Below are 12000 nucleotides of genomic sequence, written 5' to 3'. Positions count from 1 at the left end.
CTGTCTGGGCATAGCGATAATGTTTCTTGCTGAAGAAGTTTGTTCTTCGGGTATTCTGAGTAGTTTGTATATGAAATATGAATCTAAATACAGTTGCTAAGACCTTCTGTCATGCTTTTCTCGAACTCTCCTGCCTTCTCATCAGTCTTCTCAACACGGGCTCTACATGCCAGAATCTGAAGAGCAGAGCATACGTCACACATGTTAAACAGCTATGAAGAAATTAAGTGCTAAGAAAATCTTGCAATAGTTTGACCATTGCAAGATAGTTTGACTAGCGCTTAGGGAAGCTAAGCACATGTGTTGTCAGATTTCTTTTGGGGATACCTGACTTCATTACCAAATGATAGTCATTGGAGAGAAAGAATCACTTAACATACCACCAATTCATATTCATAGAGACACTGGGAGAAAAAATGCTTTGTCTCTAAGTTTTATTTACTGTTTGTAATCATCTAAGACAATTGGCTCTTAACAATGTCCATTGGGAAACTGTCTTCATGGTTCCCACTCCTTAATTTGGGGAATATTACTATTTTCTTATTAGGAATTTAGAACTGTACTGCTTTGGGGCAATGATTAGAGAATAAGGGATACTTATTATAAAACAACATCAAAATCAATTGAAGAAGAAAGTAGAGCCAGGGAGAACATTTTCATTAAAAATAATGTACTAATCTCATTTTCCTTACAGTTACCACACAATTTCAGTATAACTTTCTAGCACTATTTGTAACTTCACCTCTGATTGCTGCAATGGTTAGTGAAAATAGTTTCTAGAAATTAATTATTTAAACAGACTTTAGATAGTTATCCTTTATTCACATGGCTTCAGAGAATAAAAAGGAGAGTAGAGCAGCATCAAGTTTGAGCTCAGCCTCAGGAAGACATGGGTTCAAATCCCACCTCTAAGTCTTACTAGCTGTGCCATATTGAAAAACCCATTCATATCTTTTTTGTCTTCTCTGTGAACTGGAACAACTGTATATTTCTGGTAGGTTTGTAAGATTTGAGTAAGAAAGGGTACCTGGGTTGCTGAGTCAGTTAAGGGGCTGCTTTGGGCTCAGGTCATGATCTTGGGGTCCTGGAACCCAGTCACACATGGGGCACCCTACTCAGTGGGGAGTCTGCTTTTTCTCTTTCCTCCTGCCCGTCCCACTGCTTGTGTGTGTGTGTGTGTGGGGGGGGGGTTTCCTGTCTCTCTCTCTCAAATAAATAACTAAAATCTTAAAAAAAAAAAAAAGAATTAAGGTAATGTAGTCATGCACTTAGCATAGCATTCAATAAATTACAATACAATACATTTCTACAATACAATAAATTACAATACAATACATTACATACAATAAATTACTGAGACAAAGTGAAAGTTATGCAAAACTTTATTCTATGTCAGGCATTAGAAGTTAGACTGACCAGCCAGGGGAATGAGACTGAGACAAAGTGAAAGTTATGCAGAGCTTCATTCTTTGCCAAGCATTAGAAGTCAGACTGACCGGGAAGGGCTGCCTCCAAGGAGAGCGACCACTTCCCGATCTCACAGGCTGGTTTTATAAGGCATAACCGCAGACCCAAGGTACATGGCTTCTATTGTTAAGGTATTTACTCCCAGAATTGATACCCAGAACCAATACCAGGAACTACTGGGGCGTTTATTCCCAGGATGAAGTCCGTGGATGTAAATAACAATACGGCTACCTAGGCAATATGGAGTTGCTCTGGCTAAGCAGGCCCTAATAGTTAAACAGGTTTTAACATTAAATCGGTCCTAACACTAGTAATCTTATCATTATACCTACTTAATTTGTTGTAATTCCATTCTATGAGACGGGGTATGAAGTAATGTGGATTATCTTCTAGGCCAGTGGATTTTTAGGACTCATTGATTTTAATTAATAACTGCTTATAAGTACGTTGAGAATAGATTCTCCTAAAGGTTCAATGGAGCTTAGTGAAGTAAGGAATTATAATCAAATAACTTGATCAAAACCTATCAAAATAGTTCAATCAAAACTCTACTTTTAATAATCATAATACCCACAAACTATCAACCACATGATCTTGCTTAGTATCTGTACAAGTATTATGCTTACATTATAGTGAAGAAAAAGTGTTATATATGTGACATTTACAGATGTTCTTTCAGTTTTTACTAAAACTGAAATTTACCTGGTGTGTCTACCTTTTAGAATAGGAGAAATAAGGACAAAGATATTGAGGGTCACACTGAATGGTCCTGTAAGAGATCCTGCTGTCTGTGACTGTGTCTATTAATTGTCTAAAAACATTCTCTGTCCTTTACTTTAACTCTGATATTCAAGATTACATTAGAAAAACAACAATCCTAACCCTGTGTGTACTTCAGTTTTTTGTTTTACTTTTCTTTGCTTTTCACTCATTTTTCTCAGGTGTTTTGTGACTATCTCTGTCTTGAGTGATTACAATAGCTGAAATTCTCAGAAAACATTCTAATCACTTGCATTCCGCTTACCCCATATCCTCACTCTCTCTTCTGATGGTTTGATCCACATTACCTGTAACAGCCATCCTTGAAAATGCCATTTCTTCATGGAACAGACTATACGTCTCATATTCTATGTGTTATAATATATGTATAATATATAAAATATATGCATTATATAATATGTAATATATTATAATAGAACATATATTTAAGAATATAATGAATAATGACATAAAGATATATATAGAAAACTTATGTACCCATCTACCTATTTTTAATAGAGCTTAACATTGTTTCATTTTTTTCTTCTTTCTTTATTTTCTTGTCTCTCTTTCCTTTTCCTTCCTGAACTCCCTTCGTCTTTCCTTCCTTCCACTTTTAGAGATGAAACATTTCAAATACAAATTTCATTGTATTTCCCTATGTTCCCCTCTTAGATCCTCTCCTTCTTCCCTCTTGCAAGAACCATGCTGAGATGGATATTACATATTTATGTCTCTTTTTATCTTGTTACTATGCATACACCTCTTCTGTATAATTTTAAAACTATATATAAATTATATAATCCCACAATTTACCATTTTTGCTAAATAGCATATTTGAGATGTATTTTTGTTACCATTATATACTAATAATTCTTCAAAAAAACACTTTTGTATATGTTTCCCTGTGTACATGTTTGAAAGACTTCTAGAGTACATGTTCTAAAGTGGAATTCATGGATCTGAAAGCTGTACATAGCTTGGATTAGATTAGTCTGAATCTATTATACAGATTTATACTCCTAATATCAGGGTAGGAGAATTCTAGTGTCTCTCTATCTTCTTCAATAGTTGGTTTTGGGGGCGCCTGGGTGGCTCAGTAGGTTAAGCCACTGCCTTCGGCTCAGGTCATGATCTCAGGGTCCTGGGATCGAGTCCCGCATCGGGCTCTCTGCTCAGCAGGGAGCCTGCTTCCTCCTCTCTATCTCTGCCTGCCTCTCTGCCTACTTGTAATCTCTCTCTGTCAAATAAATAAATAAAATCTTTAAAAAAAATAGTTGGTTTTGTCTTACTTTAGCACTTTTATCAATCTGATAGATGTAATGATATTTCTGATAATGTAATGATATTTCTCTTTTACTCAAAACATGTTTTATTCCAACATGGTTCCTGTCTTCAAACACATACAAGATATTGTATCTTGTAGGCATCAAAATAAGTCCCTAACCCATCATATCTATTGGATACTTTTCAATCTTCTGTTCTCATTAGCATTTGAGACAAGTGACCACTTCTATCCTCAATATTGAGTCAGTGATGTTTATTAAATGAGTAACTTAATAAATGAATACACATTGCTTAGTGTTTGATGAAAGAAGCAATTTCTCAATTAAAAAGGCAAAATAACTGTTTTTCACTTTTTTGCGAACTCAAGTAAAAATGCATTTTGTAAGATATTAGTTGAATGCCTACAAAGTTCTAGTACATATGCTAGACACAAAAGATTTTAAAAAGTTTAGTCTTTCAGTATGGAACAGAGCCTACAATAATGTATACTTAATAGATATTTGTTTAATAACAAAATAAACTGAATTTATTCTCCTTGTAGTACCTGTTATATTGCAAAAGTTACATATATATAAATACTTCTTTATTGTCTAACTTCTCCCACAGAAAGTGTGTGCCAAAGGGCATGGACCTTTCTTCTTTATTTTATATCCCAAAGGCACAGAGTACCACCTGACACCTGACCCATATTACAAAGTCAACGAACACTTGTTGAACATATAAATAGACTGGAAAGTAAGAAAATAACTTCTATAAAACCTTTGTTCTAATGATGGGTCAAATGAAATTTAAGATTTTTTATTCTTTATCCAATACCTTTCAGTGCCTAAAATGATGGTCTAGAGCTTAACCCATGTGGAGGAGAATGGGTAATTATCAGTACCACCAAAATAATAGGCATTTTTCTGAGGATGGTGGGGCACAAAAAGAATGTGCATAAAACCTTATACCTCTTCATTTGGTTGGACAAACACAGAGACACTAATATATGTGTTGAGTCTGCCTTGAGCTGCTTACAGGAGTGGATCCTAACGCTGCCCAATGGCATTTGTAGAGTGGCTTCTAACCTCCTCTACCCCACAGCTGACATGATTTCTGAGTCATCAGCACACAGTTTCCTTATCACACACAATACTCTTCTACATGGCTAAAAAGTACCAATTTAAGCATCGCTGCTTTGACTTAAACCAAATTGGGTCTCTCGTTACATTAAAGTACAAAAATGTTATAGAAAATATAACTTTGGCATCTTACCCTTTTTAAAGAAGACATATTCCCTCCTTATACACGCAGCTCACACAAGTGCTCGATAAATGTCTATGACCTTAATAAAGTATGACATCCCAGGATGCTGTTCAAAAAGGATTTGGGGGTAAGAGGGAAAGCATAAAACATTTAGGCCTCCAAAACTGGCAAAGATGTATGAACTGGTAGGGGTAGCGATAAAAAGTTCAACATGCCAGATACGTTGATAATCAGCCTTGCCTACTTTGGAGTGATCCAGAATGCTTTATAGGAATAAATCCCAAGTTACTGGTTTAATATTTAATACACCAGTTTTACCAGATGGAAAAAGTTCTTCAAAAGAAATAACTGTAATACTAGAAAATACACTAAAAGTAGGATTTTGCTTGTTTATTTTGCAAAAATTCATAAAAACCTATTCGTCAAAGCTACCTCCCAGAATCAGGGCTCTGGTCACACTGACTCCACAAAGTCTTGCTTCATTCAAAAGCTCCAGAGACATCCACTTTGGAGCTTTCAGAACATTCAAAAGGAATCCAAATAAGCTGCTCTGTAATAATAACAGACCACTTAAAATCCATAGGCATGACAGTAATTTATTTTCAGGACAAACTACCTTTATTCCTGACTTGGAAAGCCACAGTCTCAGGGACAGAACTAGAACCTTGTACACACTAAGTGGCCATTTATTACTGGACAGTCCCTGCCAAAAGATGAGTTATGATCTTGCTGCCAAGTCCATTTCCAGTGTTGGGTCACCAGAAAAATCCCACAAAATAGAAAAGCCTTCAAAAAAACTTAACACAACAGAGTTGAGATTTAAGGGGGGAAATGTTTTTTAAAAGTTTATGGGAAAGAGTCAACAGAAAACGAGTTCACTAACTCTGTAACTGTCACACATTCTCTAGACACATATATTCACTTAAAAATGTATCATCATGTAAAGATTTGCCGAATGAATATCTTCCTTGAAAACTTTGAAATTTTTCTTGTAAAATAGGTATTGATCTTTCATACCTGATCCTGCCTGGTTTCTAAAGGTATTTAGCTTGTTAAGATGGAAACCTGAATATCACTCCAAGCACATCAAAAGAAAGGCGTTAGATAAGTGTGGGGCATGAAAGACACTATCTTTAAGTGAAATGTTATCCCTTGCATTGCACTGTGTGAGAGCCTGCCAACATCATTTTCTGAAAACTTTCATTAATATCTCACAGAGCACTCATCAGTATAAAGGATGAACGTGCAAGACATCTCCGCTAAAAACGTGACATGCAGACAGTCATAGAATAAGTACCCAAACAAACAACAAAAAAAGAAATATCTGATGGATCATAAAGTTTTTGTTTGTTTCTGATCGTTTGTTTTTTAGCCGGCTGCAGAGAAGGATTTCATTTAAGAGTGAGCACGATAGGTACATAAGTAATTTCCCCATGTGTGAGATACCAGAAAGAGGAGGCCAGCAAATTCCACTTCCAGAAAAGGCAAAGATAATAAAAGCTGTTGACTGTTCCACCATCAATACAAATGAGCCTAAAAGAAAATGTTCAGACTTCTGGACCAGTTAATAACAGCAGATGCATTCTTCGGGTTTGGGGAAAAATCATTCGTGTTTTAAGATAAGGGGATCTTTTTGAATAAATTATAGGAATGGAAATGACAGGATCCCATTTTGATTTAAAAGGGTTAAAAACAGGGGTGCCTGGGTGGCTCAGTAGGTTAAAGCCTCTGTCTTCGGCTCGGGTCATGGTCCCAGGCTCCCTTGGGACCGAGCCCCACAATGGGGGGGGGGGGTGTCTCTGCTCAGCAGGGAGCCTGCTTCCTCCTCTCTCTGCCTGCCTCTCTGCCTACTTGTGATCTCTGTCTGTCAAAATAAAAGAAAAAAAAAAGGTTAAAAAAATTTTACCTCTGAGAACAGTTTTTGATACAGACAAATAAGGAGAAGCTGAAAAAGGACTGGACACACTGGCTGAATGGAAACTTGAATGCACCTGTTGTGTGTTGGGGGGATGGCCAGAGCTGGGGATACAGGGGTGTGCAGAGAGGGTGAGGAGTCCCATGGAGGTGGGAAATCAGATGCAAGCTTCATATACTTCCCCAATTTACAAGAGGCTTTTTGTAGCTCACCAACAAAGGCAAATAAAACTTTTAACATACCTGTAATATAATCATCTTAGTTCCATAATAAAATGAGAGATTTTATATTTATTTTACTCTAGTAAAACAGGAAAAAAAAACAACTTGGAAAACTATTTAGATAAGGGAGGCCCTCGGGGGAGGAAGGGAATGGATTGAAACAACAAATGGCTCTAGAACTAGTTTCCTTGTTAAGGAAATAAAAATACAAGGCATTAAATTAAATTTGAATTTCAAATAAATATGTGTTATTAACATGATTACGTCCCATGCAATACTTTGGACATACTTCAGCCAAAAAATTACTTGTTTATTTGAAATTCAAACTTAACTTGGCATCCTGTATTTATCTGGCAAACTACCCGGATTAGAATTGGGTAGGAGAAAACAAAGATGAGTGTTGGTGAGGAAAAAAAGAGAGAACAGACAAAACGGTAGTTGGCCTATGAACCAAGGTAGGGGTGAAGGGGGACAGTGAAATCTACTGTAGAGTTTTAAACAAAATGCTATATTATGCCATGAGGTATCACTTCTCAACAGAGCCCCATACTCCACTGAAGAGCCACTATATAAAGCTTATGTAAGAGTTGGGTGGGCTAAAGAGTTGACATAAATTAAATTACAGGGGGAAAAAAAGAAAAAAAAAAGCAGACTAGATTAAGGTGATAATTTCAAAAATCATGTGTGGTCTTGATCTCAGTCAGCATGGCTAAAACTGGAGATGCGAACATCCCCAGAACCTTATTTCTCTGGTTCTTCAGAACTCACTCTATTCTCAAGGTGGCAAATGGCTGGGGCATCTCCTATGTTGCATTTTTCATGTTTAACTTGAGCAGAAAAGCTTATCTATTTTCCTGGAAGAGCTCTAGAGAAGCGCCAATGAATTGTTTTGGTTTTATTAACCCTAAATTAGACAATATGTATGGGGACAAAATGTTCTGACTTGCCAGACCAGAGCTGAATACCCACAGTGGGAGGCCAAGACAGAGTCCTCTCACACTGAAACAACTGAGAAAAGATAACGAATTCTAAGAAGAAATTGGGCTCTTATTTCAAAAGAAGGGCTATCAATGCCGCATGGCTCAAAACTAACAAGCAAGCAAGCAAGCAAACAGCAATTATCCACTATAAGTTTTGAAAAGTCTATTTGATTTAGATTTTAAGAGCAGGGCAGTAGTGATTGACATGTAGGTTATGCAAATTTTTCTCCACGTTCTTCATTGTAAGAGTCTGAACTTTAACAACCTACCTTATAATCCCTTTTATCTTGCTATAAAACCTGTCCCACATAAGTGCTTAATAAAAGCAGAATGAATAAATGAATGAACAAATAAAAGAAAATGCTATGTTCCAGACATGCAGATTTTAAAAGTTTCTAAACAAAGTAGTAAAAGAACTGAACCTACAGAACAAACTTTAGGCCTTAAACAGATTTTCTGTTTAAGTTAATCACATATATGAGATGGCGTATAAATAAGGGGAAAATATGAACCTCAAAACAAGTATCTCCAGAAAAATTTGAGTTGGGAGAACATTGTGCCACTTAATTGTTGAAGTGACTTTAAACGAGTTACTTATCCCTGGAATAGGAAGACAGCTACCTGACAGGATTTTCACGATGAGTAAATAAGCTCTGTATATGCAAACGCTGACCAGTTTATAAATGCTATGTGCATTGGGAACACCAGGGAACATCAGGGCAGATCTGGGAACTAGTCCAATACCAAACGCAGTGGACACTTGACAAATGTTTCTTCAACAGAGATCTGAGTACAGAACATTTAAAGAAAGTTATCTGGGGCACCTGGGTGGCTCAGTGGGTTAAGCCTCTGCCTTCAGCTCAGGTCATGATCTCAGGGTCCTGGAATCAGAGCCCTGCATTGGGCTCTTTGCTCCACGGGGAGCTTGCTTTCCAACCGCCCCCCACCTCTCTGCTTGCCTCTCTGCCTACTTGTGATCGCTCTCTCTCTCTCTCTCTGTCAAATAAATGAATAAATAATCTTTAAAAAAATAGGAAAAATAAAGAAAGTTATTCTGGACCAGGGAGAGAGTGTGTGTGTAGATGCACACATGCACAATGGGGGACAGCAGACTGGGGAGAGAGAGTTATATAGGAGCATAATATAAGGTAGTAAAAATTTATTGTCCTTTCATATGTAAATATTTTTCAAACTCCATTCTGATTCTATAAGTAAGCATATGTGAGATATGTCAGGAATACATCAAATTTTATTTGTATTTAAGATTTCTAGTTTGTTCACCATTTGCTCCTTCTCATTAGATCCAGGAAATGAAATATATTTTGCTTGTGCTGCAGTTTTTTTTTTTTTTTTTTTAAATCATGGATATGTAATAAGACTAACAAACTAATGAGAAACTAAAATTGTAGCTTTCTCTTTTTACCCCCATTCCTTTCTCTCATTCTTTAAGGAAGATCTATAAGAACTTTGTGAAGTGGGGGAAAAAAAAAAGAAAGAAAGAACTTTTTGTCTCTGTTATATAATTCCACAAAGAAAACAATTACCTATAGTTACAGTATTTGGTAACATAAAAGGGAATTTTTTTTTTTAATGGCCAGAAAATTTTGTGAAGTCTAATTTAATATAACTATACTTCTATAAGTTTATTTAATTATTAAACTTTCTGTGCCAAATAATACTCATACCATCTATAATAAGTCCCACATGATATAAAACCGTATGTATTAAAGCCCACTGAAATTTCAAGTATATCAACTTATTTATAAAAAGTTCTCAGATCTGTGAATTGGGCTTATTGATGATCAGTATGTAATTATGATAATAAAAAATGAGAAAAAAAGTTTAAAATCAAAGACATGTTCTTATAGTTAAGACTGTAGGGGAAAAAAAACTTTAAAATTAGAAGACTGGCATTTGGATGGTTTACTGTTAACCTATTAATTTTTACTATATGCATAGCATTGGCCTTGCTGCTAACTAGATAATATAAATAATTATATTAAAATCATATCATATATCTAGTTGCTGACTCCTAAATGTTGATAATCTCTTTGTGGTATTTGGTATTTGTGGGGTTTTTGTTAAACACTTTAAAATAAAATCTCCTGGTTCAGTTGTGGTAGTTTATATGTTTCTAGGAATGCATCCATTTCTTCCAGATTGTCAAATTTATTGCCGTAGAGTTGCTCATAGTATGTTCTTATAATAGTTTGTATTTCTTTGGTGTTAGTTGTGATCTCTCCTCTTTCATTCATGATTTTATTTATTTGGGTCCTTTCTCTTTTCTTTTTGATAAGTCGGGCCAGGGGTTTATCAATTTTATTAATTCTTTCAAAGAACCAGCTCCTACTTTCGTTGATTTGTTCTATTGTTTTTTTGGTTTCTATTTCATTGATTTCTGCTCTGATCTTTATGATTTCTCTTCTCCTGCTGGGCTTAGGGTTTCTTTCTTGTTCTTTCTCCAGCTCCTTTAGGTGTAGGGTTAGGTTGTGTACCTGAGACCTTTCTTGTTTCTTGAGAAAGGCTTGTACCGCTATATATTTTCCTCTCAGGACTGCCTTTATTGTGTCCCACAGATTTTGAACCGTTGTATTTTCATTATCATTTGTTTCCATGATTTTTTTCAATTCTTCTTTAATTTCCCGGTTGACCCATTCATTCTTTAGAAGGATACTGTTTAGTCTCCATGTATTTGGGTTCTTTCCAAACTTCCTTTTGTGGTTGAGTTCTAGCTTTAGAGGAAAACCCAAAAGACTCCACTCCAAAACTGCTAGACCTTATACAGGAATTCAGTAAAGTGTCAGGATATAAAATCAATGCACAGAAATCAGTTGCATTTCTCTACACCAACAGCAAGACAGAAGAAAGAGATATTAAGGAGTCAATCCCATTTACAATTGCATCCAAAACCATAAGATACCTAGGAATAAACCTAACCAAAGAGACACAGAATCTATACTCAGAAAACTATAAAGTACTCATGAAAGAAATTGAGGAAGACACAAAGAAATGGAAAAATGTTCCATGCTCCTGGATTGGAAGAATAAATATTGTGAAAATGTCTATGCTACCTAAAGCAATCTACACATTTAATGCAATTCCTATCAAAGTACCATCCATCTTTTTCAAAGAAATGGAACAAATAATGCTAAAATTTATATGGAACCAGAAAAGACCTCGAATAGCCAAAGGGATATTGAAAAAGAAAGCCAACGTTGGTGGCATCACAATTCCGGACTTCAAGCTCTATTACAAAGCTGTCATCATCAAGACAGCATGGTACTGGCACAAAAACAGACACATAGATCAATGGAACAGAATAGAGAGCCCAGAAATAGACCCTCAAATCTATGGTCAACTCATCTTCGACAAAGCAGGAAAGAATGTCCAATGGAAAAAAGACAGCCTCTTCAATAAATGGTGCTGGGAAAATTGGACAGCCACATGCAGAAAAATGAAATTGGACCATTTCCTTACACCACACACAAAAATAGACTCAAAATGGATGAAGAACCTCAGTGTGCGAAAGGAATCCATCAAAATCCTTGAGGAGAACACGGGCAGCAACCTCTTCGACCTCTGCCGCAGCAACATCTTCCTAGGAACAACGCAAAAGGCAAGGGAAGCAAGGGAAAAAATGAACTATTGGGATTTCATCAAGATCAAAAGCTTTTGCACAGCAAAGGAAACAGTTAACAAAATCAAAAGACAACTGACAGAATGGGAGAAGATATTTGCAAACGACATATCAGATAAAGGACTAGTGTCCAGAAACTATAAAGAACTTAGCAAACTCAACACCCAAAGAACAAATAATCCAATCAAGAAATGGGCAGAGGACATGAACAGACATTTCTGCAAAGAAGACATCCAGATGGCCAACAGACACATGAAAAAGTGCTCCATATCACTCGGCATCAGGGAAATACAAATCAAAACCACAATGAGATATCACCTCATGTCGGGAGCCGGTACAGGAGGCCTACTCTAAGAGCCGTAAGGGACTGAATATGATTGGCTGTTCATTTAGGTCCACTCACGCGGGAGGTGCATGAGCACTGCAGTGATTGGCTAGGTGGGCTAAGCTGCCGGTGTATATGTGCTTGAATGTACTTGTAGAGGGGCG

Source organism: Mustela nivalis, assembly GCF_964662115.1.
Source record: "Mustela nivalis genome assembly, chromosome: 6".
NCBI lineage: Eukaryota > Metazoa > Chordata > Mammalia > Carnivora > Mustelidae > Mustela > Mustela nivalis.
This window is presented reverse-complemented; position numbering follows the sequence as displayed.